At 40.8% G+C, this 16,821-nt stretch overlaps 2 long non-coding RNA genes across 4 annotated transcripts; one reads left to right on the forward strand and one right to left on the reverse strand.

Annotated features, from left to right (window-relative positions):
* The first annotated feature begins 3,126 nt into the window (after positions 1–3,126).
* Positions 3,127–4,081, forward strand: LOC121069582. Of its 3 annotated transcripts, none has more exons than XR_005819504.1 (5): positions 3,127–3,160; positions 3,273–3,487; positions 3,600–3,771; positions 3,932–3,954; positions 4,057–4,081. It is a non-coding gene; the product is annotated as an uncharacterized LOC121069582 (long non-coding RNA). The 3 variants fall into 3 exon arrangements; XR_005819503.1 differs by lacking the exon at positions 3,127–3,160 and adding an exon at positions 3,180–3,231; XR_005819502.1 differs by lacking the exon at positions 3,127–3,160 and having other exon boundaries at positions 3,260–3,344; positions 3,386–3,487.
* Positions 4,082–7,097: 3,016 nt separating this feature from the next.
* On the reverse strand, positions 7,098–16,816 carry LOC121069877. The gene is made up of 4 exons (XR_005819706.1): positions 16,760–16,816; positions 12,498–12,541; positions 10,562–10,738; positions 7,098–8,899 (listed from the first exon to the last, which is right to left on the reverse strand). It is a non-coding gene; the product is annotated as an uncharacterized LOC121069877 (long non-coding RNA).
* Between the last annotated feature and the right edge of the window lie 5 nt (positions 16,817–16,821).

Raw genomic sequence — 16,821 nt, forward strand, 5'->3', positions numbered from 1 at the left:
ATTTACGTGTCCTCTAGTATATGAGATGCCAAGTTTTCTCACATAATAATTAGTGAAAACAAAGCGAGAAAAATATAAAAGCAAAGGTTGCTGGTTCATAACTCAGTGTTTCAAAGTGTATCAGTTAATCCTACGTTCAGCGCTAAACCAAGAATATGTTATGATTATGTAGACCAAGAATAAAATGAACGTTAGTTGACTTGTAACATCTAACAAAACCTGGTTATTTATGAGTCAGAGAAGCAAAACTCATTAGCACATCTGTTTCGCAAGTGCAATTATGTATTATTTGACTAACGTTCACTTAGAGCAACCTTTCCTGAATAAGCAAGTGGAATATTTATACATTCAAATGCCTGATCTAATTGTGTTTGTGTGTGCAGTTACATGTTGCAATTACTGTTCATTGGTGGTATGCATGCATTTTAAAAAAGAAACTTCATAAATTCATATCCCTAATTCAAATGTCTGACGCAGATTATTTGAGGCCGGTGTGGAAAGAGAGAGACAAAATGACACCTAACTAAAGGTGGCACAGTCAGACTCACCAGGTATATACTGTTTTTTCTTCAAGAAAAGGTCAGCAGGGCAATGAATAAAGCAACAAAGAAGTCAGTTTAAGGACTTACTGTGGTACAAGGAAGTGACATGAAGAATGAAGAGGAGAGATTAAACTTAAATGTTTGGGGTGGGTTTTAAAAGTATCTGGGATTTTTCCTCTTCTAATGGCAGTTCATTAAGCTCTGAGCTTCAGATGACCCTGAGTCACAGCACACAAACATATATGATCAGACCTTTCATGAAAAAAAAAGACATTTTCCCTTTGAATTTTACGTATTTTTTTGACTTACTTATAACGAGCTTGTATGTAGGTAGTACGTAACTAATCTGTGTACCAAAAATTTAGCAAGCAAACAGACTTGGATTTGGATTTAAAAGCAGATCATTTTAGAATTACAGTTCAATGACTGTACAGAATGATATTTGGAGTACGAAATACAAACTAAAAACTAAAATGTTACCTAGTTAGATATAGCAAGGCAAAGAACTCTTTAAAAATGTCTTTAGTCAACATAAGTCAAAGTGTTGAAAATACACTTTATTCCAACATTTTAAAAAGTAATCAAATCTGTAAATTAAAATTGAAAGAAGAGAGAACTGATTTGAAATCTGAAAGACTGCAAAGTTACCAACAACCAGAACAGGACATGGAATTCTTAACCAAACCTAAGCCATCAACATTTGGAAAGCTCAGACTCAGGACAGGCCAAAAAAAAAAAAAAAGAAAAGTCTTTATGCCAAGTTGTAGTGGATGAAAATGATGTCACCAAAAATCCTCAAACTTCTTTTTTACTTTATTTTCTCTTTTTAACATGTGCATGACTACAGTAATACATATGCGTGCAAGGTATTTATTGATATTACTGTTGTGAACGTTTTTGAATGTTATCAATAATTGACACAGATTTATGTGAATAAAAATCTGAGTTTGTGTTCACATGTTGTTTAGGGTTAGAGAAGAAAAATTTTAAGGGGAAAAAAAAAAGTTAATTCCTTGTCACCTATTGACTTTCTGCTTTGTAAATGAATATCTTTAATTCTGGTTTTGACATCTTTATTCACTTGTATTATGCTCTTGGAAAGACCTGATTCTTTCATTTTTTTTTCTGAGCACAAGCATGCCAGTAGGGCTGTTTGGATCACCATGTGAAAATTCCTTGATGTCTTTGCAGACTCAGCTTGCAGAGAGTAGTCAAAAAGATAAGTAGATCTAGTTAGGGGAAGAGTTGCTGTGGTGTTCATATTACTTCACAGGGCATTGGGTGAAACCAGACAGCATTGTAAATTACTGAACAACCATCAGCGAGTAACCTGTTTGATCCCTTTTCATGAGGATGTGTGCAATCTAGATAACTACAACCATCTGCATTCATTTTCCTAAAGCATCTGTTACCAAAATACTAGGGTGTTATAGTATTTACCAAAACTTATTGTGATATATGAAATCGATTTCATAAATACATCTCACTACACAGAAATCCAAATCACGTTATTATATAACTTTGGACTAGTTGAGCAATACAGAGAAAGTCTCTGTCGGAATATGGGGAACCAATTTGTCAGCAATCAACAATGACAAACACATGTGCAGTATTGCATATGGGAGTAATATAACCCAGCTGGGTATGATGCACTTTTCATCCAAGCATGGCTTAGCCTGAAACCTTACTTGTCTTGTATTTTAATGCAGTGTCACCAGGATAATTACAAAGCAGATAGTTTCCTGCTTGGCTTGAGGTGAGCGAACATTAACTGTTTTTATTAATCAAACCCAGGAGGTGAATGTTGACAGAAGGGAAGCTGAATGGACTCAATCAACACGCATGGAGAAGATGGGTGCGGTGGTGAGAGACATGCAGCCTGTTGCTGAAGGACTGGATGAAATCAGCATCGTTCAGGGGTTGTTACTCTGCAAAAGCTTCATAGACTCTGTACAATATAAGGAGGTTGTGCAGATGGAAGTTGTTTTATATGTACCTCATAATAATTTTCTTAGTAAAACAAGCAGCCTCTTGTTGTTCCTTCATGAAACAAAAATGGGCTGGTGCCCATTTTCCATTTTTGACCTTGACTCATTGTTTATCTTTACTTTGTTTGGAGGGAATTAGGGGGAAGATTGATGCAAGTCTCCCTTCTTTCTCATTACATGCTACACTCAAAAGATCTTGCCTGAAAGATTCATTCAGCTAGAGTGTGAAAGGTGAAGCTGGAAAATACAATCGTAAAGTGGTTTCATCTCAGTCCAACACCTTTAAAATGAAACCAGAGCACAGAAGATCTGAAATGACTCCATGGGTGTTGCAGGGAAACGCTGGAGGCCACTGCACTGCTGAGGAGGCCCCAGGTGACCACAGCAGGTGGATTCATCAGAGAATATAAACAGCCACAGAGGAGATAGTGGAGAAATCCAAGTAACCCAAACACTCGGGGGGGGGGGCACCTGAAATTTTGGATATGGGTCATCTGATGTCACCAATTAGCCAGTGGGGTCATCTGAAGTCACTCAGTAAACTCATGGGGTTACTAGGGGTCAAGTGAAGCCCGAAATTTCATCCAGGGGTCATTTGAGGTCACCAATTAGCCTGCGGGGTCGTGCGAGGTCACCGCTGCTAAGTTCTTTGGTTTCTGGGGTCATCTGAGGTCACCAATCAACCTGTGGGGTCATCTGAGGTCACCGCTCCTCAATTCTTTGGGCCCTGGGGTCATTTGAGGTCACCACTCCTCAATTCTTTGGGTTCTGGGGTCATCTGAGGTCACCAATTACCTTCTGGGGGTCATCTGAGGTCACCGCTGCTAAGTTCTTTGGGTCCTGGGGTCATCTGAGGTCACCAATTAGCCTGTGGGGGTCATCCGAGGTCACCGCTGCTAAGTTGTTTGGATTCTGGGGTCATTTGAGGTCACCAATTAGCCTCTGGGGTCATCCGAGGTCACTGAGTCTAAGTTCTTGGGGTTCTGGGGTCACTTGAGGTCACCAACTACCCTGCAGGGTCATGCAAGTTCACCGCTGCTAAGGTCTTTGCTTTCTGGGGTCATCTGAGGTCACCAATCAACCTGTGGGGTCATCCGAGGTCACCGCTGCTAAGTTCTTGGGGTTCTGGGGTCATCTGAGGTCACCAATCAGCCTGTGGGGTCATCCGAGGTCACCGCTGCTAAGTTCTTGGGGTTCTGGGGTCAACTGAGGTCACCAATTAGCCTCCGGGGTCATCCGAGGTCACCCAAAGTTCTTGGGGTTCGGGGGGGGGGGGGGCGGGGGGGGGTGGTCACTTGAGGTCACCAATTAGCCTGCGGGGTCATCCGAGTTCACTGCTGCTAAGTTCTTTGCTTCCTAGAGTCACCTGAGGTCGCCAATCAACCTGTGGGGTCATCTGAGGTCACCGCTCCTCAATTCTTTGGGTCCTGGGGTCATTTGAGGTCACCAATTAGCCTGTGGGGGTCATTCGAGGTCATCAAGTCTAAGTCCCTTGGGTTCTGGGGTCATTCGAGGTCATCAATTAGCTCCTGGGGTCATCTGAGGTCACCACTCATTTCTGATCTGTTTTTCTGGGATCACTTGAGGTCACCCAATTAACTCATGGGGTTACTAGAGGTCAAGCGAGTCCTAAGGTTTTGAGTAACATTTATGGGATTTTTAACACCAGCTACTTGTCAGGGTGGGGTGGTGCCAGCTGAGCTCTGTGTTGTGCCCTCTCTCTGCATACCTCGCACTCCCCGTTTCCGTCTCCCTCAGTGTGCGTTACACACAGCTCCAGTTTGCTGCTCTGCGCTCTCCTGAGGGCCCTCTCTCCCAGTGCTGGGCAGGTTAGACAGAGGCCAACTCTCAGCTGATATTTTGGGGATGCCATCCGTGGTGGGGCTCATCATCCCCAGGCTCCCTCTCTGCCCTTAGCTGCTGTGAGCATGGCAGAGGTCGGGGTACCACCCGGGGTGCTCCCACCTGCCTCTGCTCAGGCCCCCCCCCCCCCACACTTTGTTTTTCCCCTTGGTATGTCTTCACTGCATTCCCTTTCCTCGACTGGTCTTCAGCTTCTCAGCTGGAAAACAGCACCGCAGCTGGGTCCAGGCATGTCCTCACAGCCCAGAGGAGGTGGCCTCATGGGCTTTGTGCTCTGCTGTGCTCCCACAGCTCAGGATTTGTTTGCACACACACATCTTCTTCCAGCTCCTTCCCTCGGCCTCCAACTGAATTGTGGGGACAGGGGTTTCACTGCAGCAGATGGTTTCTAAGCTCCCCTGCTGTGCTGCTCCCCTTTCTGCCTCCAGCACCTTGTTAACCAGCCCCAGCCCTGCACGCTGCTCCTTGCACGCCCTTATGCAGCAGCAGTACCCCAGTGCTTCCTCTCCTGTGTGCGCCTCCCCTTCTCCCACATTACACAAGTTCTTTGCGCCTTTCTTTCTTTTGTTTTTCCCAGTTCATCTCATGGTCTTGATTTTGTTTTCTGGCTCGAATTCCCAGCCATTATTTGGCTGACTACTTAAAATACAAAGATATTGGTGCTACACCCGGGGAAACAGAACAAAACCAACCCAGCTCAGTCACAGCAGACAGCTGCTGGCCTTTAGAGAAGCCTTAGTTTTCATTAGTTTGCCTTCTCTGTGCAAAACAGCTCCTCTAAGAAACTGAGCTCAATAGCATAAGGACAGCCAAGACCCCTTCCCAACTGCAGTGATCTCTGATGGTGGTCAATAAAAAAACATTATTGGTATTTCTTCTTGCAATTCTGTGTCAGCTTCAGAAGCGTACGGCCTGAAACCTTAATTTATAACAATGAGAGTCTCTCTTGACTGTTACACAATGACATAAAGCAGGCTTGATGCTGGGGATATTGTCAAACACAAGATTATAAAAATACAAAATTTATTTTATTCCACTGTTATTTATTAAAAAAAAAAAGGCTCAGACCTATTCCCTGTCTCTGCAGCTGCTCCCATGGATCACGTTTTTTAGGCCTTATATTCCATTCATCCAACTCTGTTTTATTGCTGTGGTGTTTTCACCTGCATTGTGGGATGATAGCAAATGCCTATCATTTTCTTAAGATACTGAGAGTGGGGGCAAGAAAAGCAGCTAAGAATTAGAACTGATAATTTTAGGAAGGATGATGTTTGCCAACTATTCTGGACTGCATAGTTTTCTGTGTAAGCAAGCACGCAAATACTCATGCAGGTGTCACGGTTTTATTCTAGACAGGAGAAACCATGGCAGTTAGTTGCAATATATGTAACACTGCATATACACGTCCTGAAAAATCCAACTTAAAATTCAGTTTCATCAGTGGCGGAACCCACACAGAGCCCATAGGGCACCATGAGTGTTCCAGACTGTTCCTCATTTCCCCTGTACAAACTTACCCATCTGCAACCAAGGTCGTATGAGACTGCAGCAGTAGCCACCATCGCTGCTCAGAGACACACTTTAGTGCTAGATCTCCTCTGTAGCACAGAAGTGAAACCACATTTTTCTACCATAAAGAGAAAACCAAACCCTGCTCCATGGAGGCCTGCTTATCTTTAGGCAAGATTTAATTGATACTTTGGAGGTGACAGAGATTCCAGTAAAACACTGTGTTAGTGCAGGGGATGCGGAGCAAACACAAGTCCTCTTCCCCCTCAAGGTGGCTATGGTTGCAGCAATGAGAAAAAAGGCATGGAAAAAAGATTTTATTTTGTCAGCTCAGAAACCTTTTTTCAGGAGCCTAAAACTTGGAACACAGGACACAAAATTTTTTTTGTTTTGTTTTAGTCAGCCAAAATTTGCTGAGCCCGACTTGGTTTTTTAAAGAAATGACTAAGTTGTCAACACTGAGTCAGCTGAGTACTGCAACCATAACACCTCCCACTTCAATTAGCCACAGCATGTTCATTACTGTCAGCTAAGACACAGCTGGGCCTTCAGCCTACAAACTGTAAGTCCTGTAAGGAAGTGCTGCTTAAGGTAGTTTAGTGCTGAACTAATTCATCGTAGGTAGTAAATAACTAATGAAGTTATGCAATTATTTATATCGCATTTAAAGCCACAGTAATCCTAACATATGTGGTCATATCATAGTATACAGAGGAGTTGCACACATTAATTAATTGATTCTGGATTTGGTTCTCTATTGGCATCCACAATCATTGGGATACCTTAACATTATAACATTAGAACATTATACTTTATTTGCCCACCCACACCCCTTTATGTGAAACCCCAGTGCACAAATGCAACATGTGACATCCCAATTAGAATCCATCAGCTCCAAGAAACGTGGTCTTATAGCACATCCAATAAGTTAATCCTACTTTCCCTATGCATTGTTTCATCCACAGCTTTCCTTAATACCCACCTTCTTCCTGTGAAGAACACAGTGCAACAATGGCAACAGAGATGATTCCATTTGGTTTGTCCCGTGCAAGAAAGTTGACAGAGTTTTAATCTGATCCATACTGGGAAGCTCTCGATTTTTCTGAAATATGCCCATCTTTCAGATTCTTGGTTTAATCAATAGGAAAGACTCTGGAGAATGGCAGAAAAGCTAATTTCAATAATTTACAGCCCAGAAAAAACAGCTTGGTTTCCCACAGTGAACACAAGAATATTTTATGTAATACAAAGCAATATTTTCATAATTCTGTTCATTAGTTTTTGTTAAAAAGCAAGAGAAGATCAGTTTTCACTTAGAGTTACACAAAGCACAGAATTCATGCTTCCATGGAGTCTGGAAATAGCAGCAAACAGGACACTGTCATCTAGTTTTTATTAGCCCTTTGTAAACAGAATGTATCTACTACAGCCTTAAGTCCACAATGACTGGCTTTGGTGACAACTACCTTAAGATACTTTTTCCTGACCACTTATAAAATCAGGTGATTTTTTTTTTTTTTTGAGGAACACTGTATTCTGGATCACTAGCATCACCTCTGTATAAATATAAAAATAAATTTACAGAAAATTGCACTTTTTAATCTGGACCATTTTGCCATTTCTGCTTATATCACAGCCTCTAAAACATTTACTCATGTACAACTGAAGGGCAGTGAACTGTGGCAAAGGGCAGGAGCAGGCAAGAACCTAGTAGACCAGGCCAGATGCCAGAAAGGTTACAATTTCAAACTGTAAGCTCAGTAAATGGGGAAGCGCAGCATCCAGGCACAAGGTTCACACTGCATACATTGTGGTAGGAGAACAGCTGGTAAAACAATGCCTGAACCAACTGCCAGGAAATGCTGGAAAATAATTGTTCTGGTCCTGGTCCCTCCTACAGCCCCAAAGTAGGCACTTAGGGGAGGCTGAGCTTGCTAGCTTGGAGCTCCTCCTGGCACACACTGCTCTGCATTATCTACCTTGTTTAAAGACAATTGCCTTTACCCTTTCTCTGGAAAACTGCTGGCAGTGGCAGTGTTCATTATGTACATACTTATGGGTTAGAGTACTCCCTACACAGTGACCTCTCTGATCTACTCAGAGAGCAGCAAATAAAGCAGGTGTGCCCTTGCTCTCTCCCTGTTCGTGCTGGCCCACTGATCAGAAAACCATACAAAATTTTTGAGATCAGGGATAGTACACAAGAGAGGTCACAGAAAAGTAGCCCAGTGGGATCATCACTGCATGGAAAAGGGGAGACAGACTGTTCTTCTACCTTAGAGCCACTGGACAAAATACATGACGATGCGATTAGGGAATAGAAACTGTGACATTTCCCTCCCACTTCTCTTATGGAAGTGCCTTCATATGGGGTTTCTACTTGTATACTTGCTGGTGAAACTTGTCTTTTGCAGAGCTGGTAAGCAGAGTCAAGAATACTAATACATTTTCATAAACATTCACATGAATTAATTATTAAAATGTTAGCCTAGTTTCATACTAAAAATGCCTGAAAGGCTCGCCAACAGAATGTCTGTAAATTGTGCTAGGATATTGCATAGCTGTGATCAACATTTTTAAGAAAACAAGCACAGATTGTTCTGTTTCCACCCTGCAGACCACATAAGACATTTTTTTGGTATGCTACTTTTTCTGCCCTCAGGTCTGATTCACTTTGCAGCAATCTGAATATGAGCTTCCAAGGGCAGAAAATGACCCTGTTTTTATGTAGCAACAAACATTTCCATTACCATTCAACCTTGTCCATCGTACTTTGCATTTGCAGGTTGTACAAGGAGATCCCACCATGGTCCATATGGTGCCACTAAGTCTTGTAATTCCATAGCCATCTAGACAGGTTTTCCTGATGTCATAAGTGATGTTGTCAGCCAGGGAGGGGTCACTGACGCAGCGGGGACAGCACTCTCCCTCTGAAATGGCTGCATACTCGCAGTTTAGATTGGGGCACAGAAGAGGCCAACAGTCCACTTCTCCTTCCTGTAAAAGTTGAAACAAAGCTCTCTGAATACATTTCCATTTATTAGCTAATTTTGCTTCCCGTCAAATGGGAAACATTTATTTTGCCAGAATTGAAATAGATTTTAAGGATCAGCTTCTCAGCCTGGTTGATCATGTAACTGCATATTTGAATACTGAAACGAAGTTTCCTAAATGTAGCAGAGTATCATTTGCTTGTTTCTTGACTAAAAACAACACTATCGTTATAGGAAGAGAATTTGAGTTCTCTGGGGTTTTTAGAGACAACATTAAATACTGGTTTACAATAACTTTCCATAAACTACGATTTTTGCAGTGATGGCCTTGCAGACTTACGCCCTTATGGGGCATGGTCACATAGAAATCTCTGTGCAATCACAGCAACGGCTTAAATAGGAAACTAACAATGCAAATAGATCTAAGTTAACATGTTTGAGAAGCACCGAATATGGATCTAACTAGCAACAGTCGAAGAGTATTTTACTGTCAACTGCTAAGAGTTGTTAGAACAATACCTGCAATATGTGTTATCTTCCACTTAGTGGAACTTAAAAAAAAAAAAAAAAGCAGTCATTTTCGTGGAGTCATTGCTACAGGATCTGAGCATAAATTTAACTAAACTTGCATTAGGCAACTTTGTAAGCACTTCAGATGTTGATAACATCTACATGGCACCTAACATTAGATATAGCACTGATTTACTGAATCAGTGTCTTTTAGTTCTGTGTCTGTTAACCTAATCATAAAATTAGGCAAAGAAGTGCTGACCACAAACTCAGCGTCCTTTGTAAAACACATCATATTTAATATTTGCCATTGCTGCTCTCTGCAAATGTTTCTTGCTGTTCTTTTGCCAACATTAAAACCATCTTAGGAGAATACAAAACTCAATACTTATTGCTCTATGTTACAGATAATTATCTCTTAACAGTAGCTTAGCTTTGAATGTAATTTGTTTCCTGATGGTCAGACACCTCTTGATTAATATCACATGTAAAAACAATGTTATACAGACAGCTATAAATGAAAATTGATAATTTTAATGAAGTTCACTGCTGCACTAATTAGTATATCTGTGCAAAAATTAAAGCTGTAGGGAGATAATCTACAGTATTTAATGAGAAAAGAAATGTTCTTAATTTTGTATGTTTGTCTAGTAATTTTGGTTTTCTTTATTCCTTTTCTTTTTCTTTTCTAATTCACCACATGGCACTGGCACTCCATTTTTCCAACTTTTGCTGAATTAAAAAAGAAAATTGCCCTGTCCACTTTGGTAAGACAGGAATACTAGCTGTTGTAATTAAAAACTGAAACTCTTCCATCAAAATCCATCACATGTGAAAGAATCTTTAAAAATCATTTAAAGATCAGATGACCTTATAAAAGTTGTCAGAAGTAGACAAACACTTAAAAAAAAAAGTTAATATAGTGTCAAGGTTTCCAAGCTTTTGTCAAGCTTTTCTTTTCAGTCAGTAGACCTACTTATTCAGCAGTAGGAAGAAAACTGATGGTGTGTCATTTGGTGCGTGCACTATAAATGCTTTAGTATCATTCTTAGTCTGAAAAGCAGGTGAAGAGAGAGCGAACGACCTGCTTCCAAGTACATTTTGCTAAAAACGACAATCATTATTCTTGCTCCCCTCCAAAACACTTTACTCATACCAGGCAACAGCACTGCTGACAGCTGTAGGTCCAGTTGTCCCCACTGTGGTAGAGCTTGTGCCCCATTTGGTCGAGGCACTGGCTGGTGACATGAGTGCCACACTCTGGGCAGCAGAAGAGATCAGCACTGGGGTTCTCGCAGTCACAGGCTGTTCTCCGGCAGAAAATTCTCCCATCCTGCAAAGGCACATTGCCCTGCTGTCAACCACAAACCACCAGACAGCAACCCAGATCATTGTCCCCAAAAAAGCCCCACACTATAAATATATATATCAAAGAGCATGTCTTTGGCATATCAGAAAATATGAAGTTCTTAATGTATTAGATGTTACCGACTTAAGGACTCAATCATGCAAGTTGTAATACCTCAAATGCCAGTATTGTCCCAGTTTCTGTCAGTGCATTGATTCAATGCTGTCTGAATGTGAGTGGTGTTTTTCTGTCTGCAACTAATTGAATTTAAAATAAATCAGTACCTCAGATGAAATGTGAAACAATTTCGTATCTCATTAGTACATCAACTAACTCTCCAACCAGTAGCCTCTTTAGTACATGCAATATTTGTTTAGCTTTATTTTGACTAACTGTGGAATTGTGAAGAAAATAATTTGAATAAATATATGGAAGGTATGAGGGTGGCCCCTTTAACTTCATAGGAGCACCATGCAGCAAAATCACAGTGATACTAATCGTTCTTTACTCTGAATTCACAACTGGTTCTGTTCCGTATCTGGACCTACTGTACACCAGCATAAAGCTAAATGGAGTACAAACTATCAACACCCATTATAATTCTGTTCATGTACTAAAGAGGGCTCATATTGTACAGGCTCTCCAAAATATGATTTTGCTAAATATTTACTTACTGTATTGGATGGCACATTTTGTTAAAGGCTGTTAAACAGAACTGTGTGAGATAAACAGAAGATTTGCTTCAGCATGTAAAGAGAAAAGGATATATTCTCTTTGCATCAGAGAAAGCCAAATTGATTTTAATTCTAGTTATGAAAAACCAGGGGAGCTATTGTGTTTGAAATTATACCATTTACTATAGGTGAGCCAACATACTGATATGCCACATGTAGACTTGGAACTGAAATCAAAGTTAACAATGAGGACATTATTGAAGAGTTTTGACATTAAATTCTTTTGCATTTTAATGCAGATTATCGGATTACCCCTTATTCAAACAAAACATCATCTGTAGCCAATTTGAAGGCAGTGTTGAGAGAGGAATGAACCACAGCTGTACCACGTACAAAACAACTGCTCTCACTTCAAAGGAGTTGTTTCACATTGTCATCAGAACCTTGTTCTGAATCTACAAACCTGTATCTGATGTAAGCAGGAGAAGTTTTTTCATTGCCACCAAAAAAAGGGATACCTGTCAAAGCAAGGAAATTTATTTCCTCTTGAGGCTTTTAAAATGTGATTACTAAAAAGAAGCACAGCAGTCCAGGATGTCTTTTCCACAGGCAGACAGAAAAGCCATAACCTCAACATATAGCATAGGAGGAGGCTGTTCTGTTTGTATTTTGAGGAATGTATTTTGACTCATAATGCCTATGTCAGTCAGCAGCACTGATGCATTTCATAGTATTTTTGGATTGATTAACATATTGCTTTCTGTTATAAGAATAATTAAAATGGCTTGTTATGCCTAACAAGGAAAGCTAAAGAGAACACAGGATCACAGTAATACAGAAAACATGCTAGCTCAACATGGTTCTCAAGTGCTTTTCCTAGCCACAGGGCATAAGAGTAGACTGCCTTACAGTTTTTAGCCAGCTTTGCATCAAATTAAGATGACTAAGGATTCCATACTTGTGGCTGATTCCTCACTGAAGCCATAGTAATAAATAAAGCTTTGCTTCCCTACTCAGCAGTTTGAGTAAATCACAAAGTAAGGAAGATAGCCTGTGGCCCAGTTCCTTACCCACACCTGCTGGACAGGTCCAGATACAGCACGGGGAATAAAATCTACAAAAAACAAAACCACCTTCCCTACTGCCAAGTTATGACCAAATGCCTCTTCTCACAGGTGCAAAAGCACAAGTATCTTCCACCCCTTCCTGAGGGAGGACATCAAGCAGCAGCCCAGCACAAATGCTCTGCCAGGATGACCAGCTCCAGTTGAGTTGTGCCAGGTGTCTCAGCAGCCTGATGCTGCCAACAATGGCAGTCTCTCTCCTCTCCATAACGGACTGCTGATTAGTAATGGTTAGCAATAACCTGTCTGCCCGAGCCCAATTTACTTTCCAAGCTTTCAAATTCCCCTTTCAGCTAGTGATGGTGTTGGTACTTCGCTACTCTGAGCTACTGTGCTGTTACCTCTGGGGAGCAGCTAACCTCTTATGTTGCCTTCACTCTCTATTTCAGCACACTGACAAGCTTGATGATTTTGCCAGAGACCTTTTGGTACTCATAATACACTGCTAATAATACACTGCTAATCTCTATTATTTAAGCATCTGTGTTTAATCCACAACCTCATTAGTTCCATGCCTTTCAAAAAACATATTTATCCCTACACTGCAGTGACACAAAGCCTCTTAAGCTACATCTTAATTGTGTCTTTGCAGTTCTATATTAGCATTGTGGTCTGGGCTTTTTTTTGGTTGTTTTCTTTTCTGATAGCAAAAACTGAGAAATATACAGAAAATAATTCATTTCATTTTGATGGGATAATTACATATAGCATCTTGTTAGTACTTCTCTCTCAGCCTTCCTCACTGAAGCAGTTCTACATGTTTCAAAAGCATCAGTGATATGAACACAAAATTGTTCTTACCAAAGGCAAAACTGATATGCAAGAGAATCAATGTAAAGGGTGACTCAAGTTTCCACAGAACCCCAAAGCCCATCAGACAGAAGTCAGACCCTGCAGAAACCAAACCAAACCACCTCGCTGTTCTCACCATCAGGAACATCCTTCACCTTTGCACATCCCATCATTCCCAGTGCTGTGCTTACCTCCCAGACTTTTTTCTCATTGGAAATGGAGGGTTACCTGAATTAGGGGACAGACTCAAAAGCCCACATATAGCCAGACTGTACAGCCAGGCTTTTCCACCCCCACCCCCCCCACCCCCTCTTGGGAGAAGGGAACAACTACCCACTCCCCTTCAAATTTCTATCAGTCTTGTGCATTAACTCCACAAGAGTTCAGGAAGATACTTGTAGAGGATGCATCAAATACACTTAAGGTATTACATTAATCATGCAGTCAGCTAATTAAGTTTCAAGAGTTTGTGTTTATGTAAACTTCGTCCCCATTCAGGTGAATGAGGACAGTTTGAAGAGACTGGGTCTGATGGAACACTGGAATAATCCCTTGTGCTTCCATAATGACACTCTGCTTCAGTATACTACTGAAGTAATAGTGTGTTATCAACATTCTTCTCATCCTAAATCCAAAACATAGCACCCTATCAGCTACTAGGAGGAAAATTAACTCTATCCTAGCTGAAACCAGGACACCCACACACAACAGGACTTTGCGCTCTCTCTCTTTCCAAACAACCCTGAACCTAACCCTAACCTAACACTAAGTCTAACCCTAATCAGGACCCTAAAAAAAAAAACCACACATATGGCACCAGTTTCTCCCATCAAGAAGTGCTCCCAACAGAAGCCTTTGGGTACACCTGAACTCCCTTGGGGAGCCTTTATGCAACCCCACACACAACATGACTCTGTGCCTTCTCTCTTTCCAAACAACCCTAAACATAACGCTTGAGGGTACTTACCTGTACAGAATGATGACACCTGATGTCCTGTATTTGTGTTTCAAGTTTCAACAGCATGAGCAGCATTAAGCATACCCTCCCTCTAAATATACTTCTATTATTCAGCCTTTTTAAGGCTGAAGAAAAGCAGCACAAGTTAGTTTTACTTTCTACTTTCAAGCTCTCAAAACCATAAAAATTAAGCTCAAAAGTGTTAGCCTCAAGACAAAAGAATTGGTTTTCATTGACTTCCTAAGGTCACATAGAATGCTTTAGCTCTTTGCTGAGAGAAGCAATGTAAACAAAATTTCTACCCTAATTACTCTCAGTTTTGCCTTAGGCATTAACTTAAAGCAGTTCATCTTCACCAGGAGGGGCAATGACAGCTGTCTTAAGGAGACTACAGATGTCAAGGATGGCCGGGCTGAGTACACAGCAAGCACAGCCAGTGCAGCTCACCACCTGCTTACCAGCCAGGTCATCACTAATTTTGAGAGGACTTTAAGATTGTCTCACTGACTCCTGTATTTTGGATGTACCAAAATACATTTCCACAGTAAGCACAGCTCAGTCTACTTAAACACAGAACATGCTGCCTACGCAAGGAGACAACACATTCAGTGGTGAAGAGCTCACAGCATACCTGTGCACTCTCCCAGAGGTCTTTCCCCATATTGACTAGCAACTTGACCCATCTTTTTCCAAGCAGTTCTGCTTGGCACTGAGAAATGGTTCAAAAATTTACTAGCAAATACAGATATTTGAGCAAAAATGTCCCTTCATAACCTGTTGGTATCTTGCCCTCTGTTTTTTCATAACACCATGCAGCCTGGGGCCCCAGCTGAAACACTCAGCTTAGTTATGTAGCTTCAGGACATTCACTTCCCCACTTTATTTGTTATTGGAAGCTTGTTCACAGAAACAACATTTTAGCAATATATTGACAAGAAAAAACCTTTGACAACATCTTTCAGCAAGTAATTCACAGTTCGTTCTACTCAAGTCCTGGTAACTCATTTCACTGGCATATCACAAGTCTGGCAATCCAGTGTGCAGGTTTTCCCTGCTACTTTATTATTCTGTAGGAGGTGTTATTTCAAGGATGTTGAGCAGTACAGGATGTAGTTGAATATGCTTTCTAGCAGATTTCCATCAGCACAAACACTGAGACCCATGAAGCCATTTTTTTTTCTAAATAAATATTTTTGTAGTCAAAGCATTTAATAGCTGCTGAGCAGTCTACAGCCAAAAATAAAACAACCACAACTATTAGGTGCTCAGGCTGCCCATACTATTTAAGACATTCATCCTCTAAGCTCAGCTTCTAAGGAACAATTTGTTCGTGCTCCAAGAATGAACATGTAGAATAGAACACTGCACTTCCAAATCCACCCTTCCAAGTCTATTAGTAAGCAGTGCCAAGGAGCAAAACAAGATTTTCAGCAAGTACCATATTTTTCTTTATGCTGCATTTTTGCAAGAAATCAAAAATCCCTTCCAAGGACATCTACTAACACCTGGTTTCCAGTGGATTCAGCTTTGATTTTCTAGAGCTTTTGTAAGTACTGCAGTTACAAGTGTCTATTCATAGTATCTTTCATGTGCTAAATCATAGTTGAAGGGACACTGCTACTGCCAGGGTCTTACAAGTGTGTTAAGAAGCAGACCTCAACCCTGTGAGGTTACCCCAACAGATGACCATAGCCATTTTCCCCTCTGTATTGTGGGAAAAGATCTTGCAAAACATTAATTAATCTTTTCCGTATTGGGCTCCCACGCTACACATACACCACGATCATAGCGTGGCTTGGATTCAAAGAGACCTTAAAGATCATCTGCCATCACTAACTTTGTAGGGCTAAAACTCGAGTCTTACTACACTTCACATCTGTGATGTGGATTACCAGTTATCAAAATATTATGGCCTTGTGGAGCTGGCTGCAATTGCCAACCAAATTTTGCTAATAGAATTATAACAGAAACAGTCCAATAGTACTTGGTTTCTGCAACAACTGAAGTAAAAACAAATTACAAAAAGCTACCAGTCAGTGTGAATATTTCTGAAAAAACACCATTTCTGGAACAACCCACATCAAATGTTTACTCAAAGCATCCAAGTGTCAGTGGAACCACTTTTATGTGACATGGGAGCATTTAACTGAAGTATTAACATAGCTGGTCAGGTTTAAAGTTGGGCGATATAGTACTGAGATAATTAAGCAGCATCCACCATACAAGTCCAGCATCGTATCAATTACTTTGAATAAGGAAAAGTTCCCACATGGAAAGAAGGCACTATGTCAACTGCAAAGACTCAAAAAAATTAATGAATGACAAAAACACAATGACCACATGCATAGTGCAGGACTGCGTCCAAGATCCAGTGAGAATCTTGGCTTTCTGTTGTGAAAGCAGCAAGCACTTTTAGTATGAAGAAAAAAGAACACCCACAAACAAAAACACAACTTACCTTTTAATTAAATTGTCTTGACTTTGTAGATTGTAATAAGCAGACAAGTTTTGAAGCCAAAA

This window comes from Cygnus olor, chromosome 4 (assembly GCF_009769625.2).
Source record: "Cygnus olor isolate bCygOlo1 chromosome 4, bCygOlo1.pri.v2, whole genome shotgun sequence".
In the NCBI taxonomy this organism is placed as follows: Eukaryota; Metazoa; Chordata; class Aves; order Anseriformes; family Anatidae; genus Cygnus; species Cygnus olor.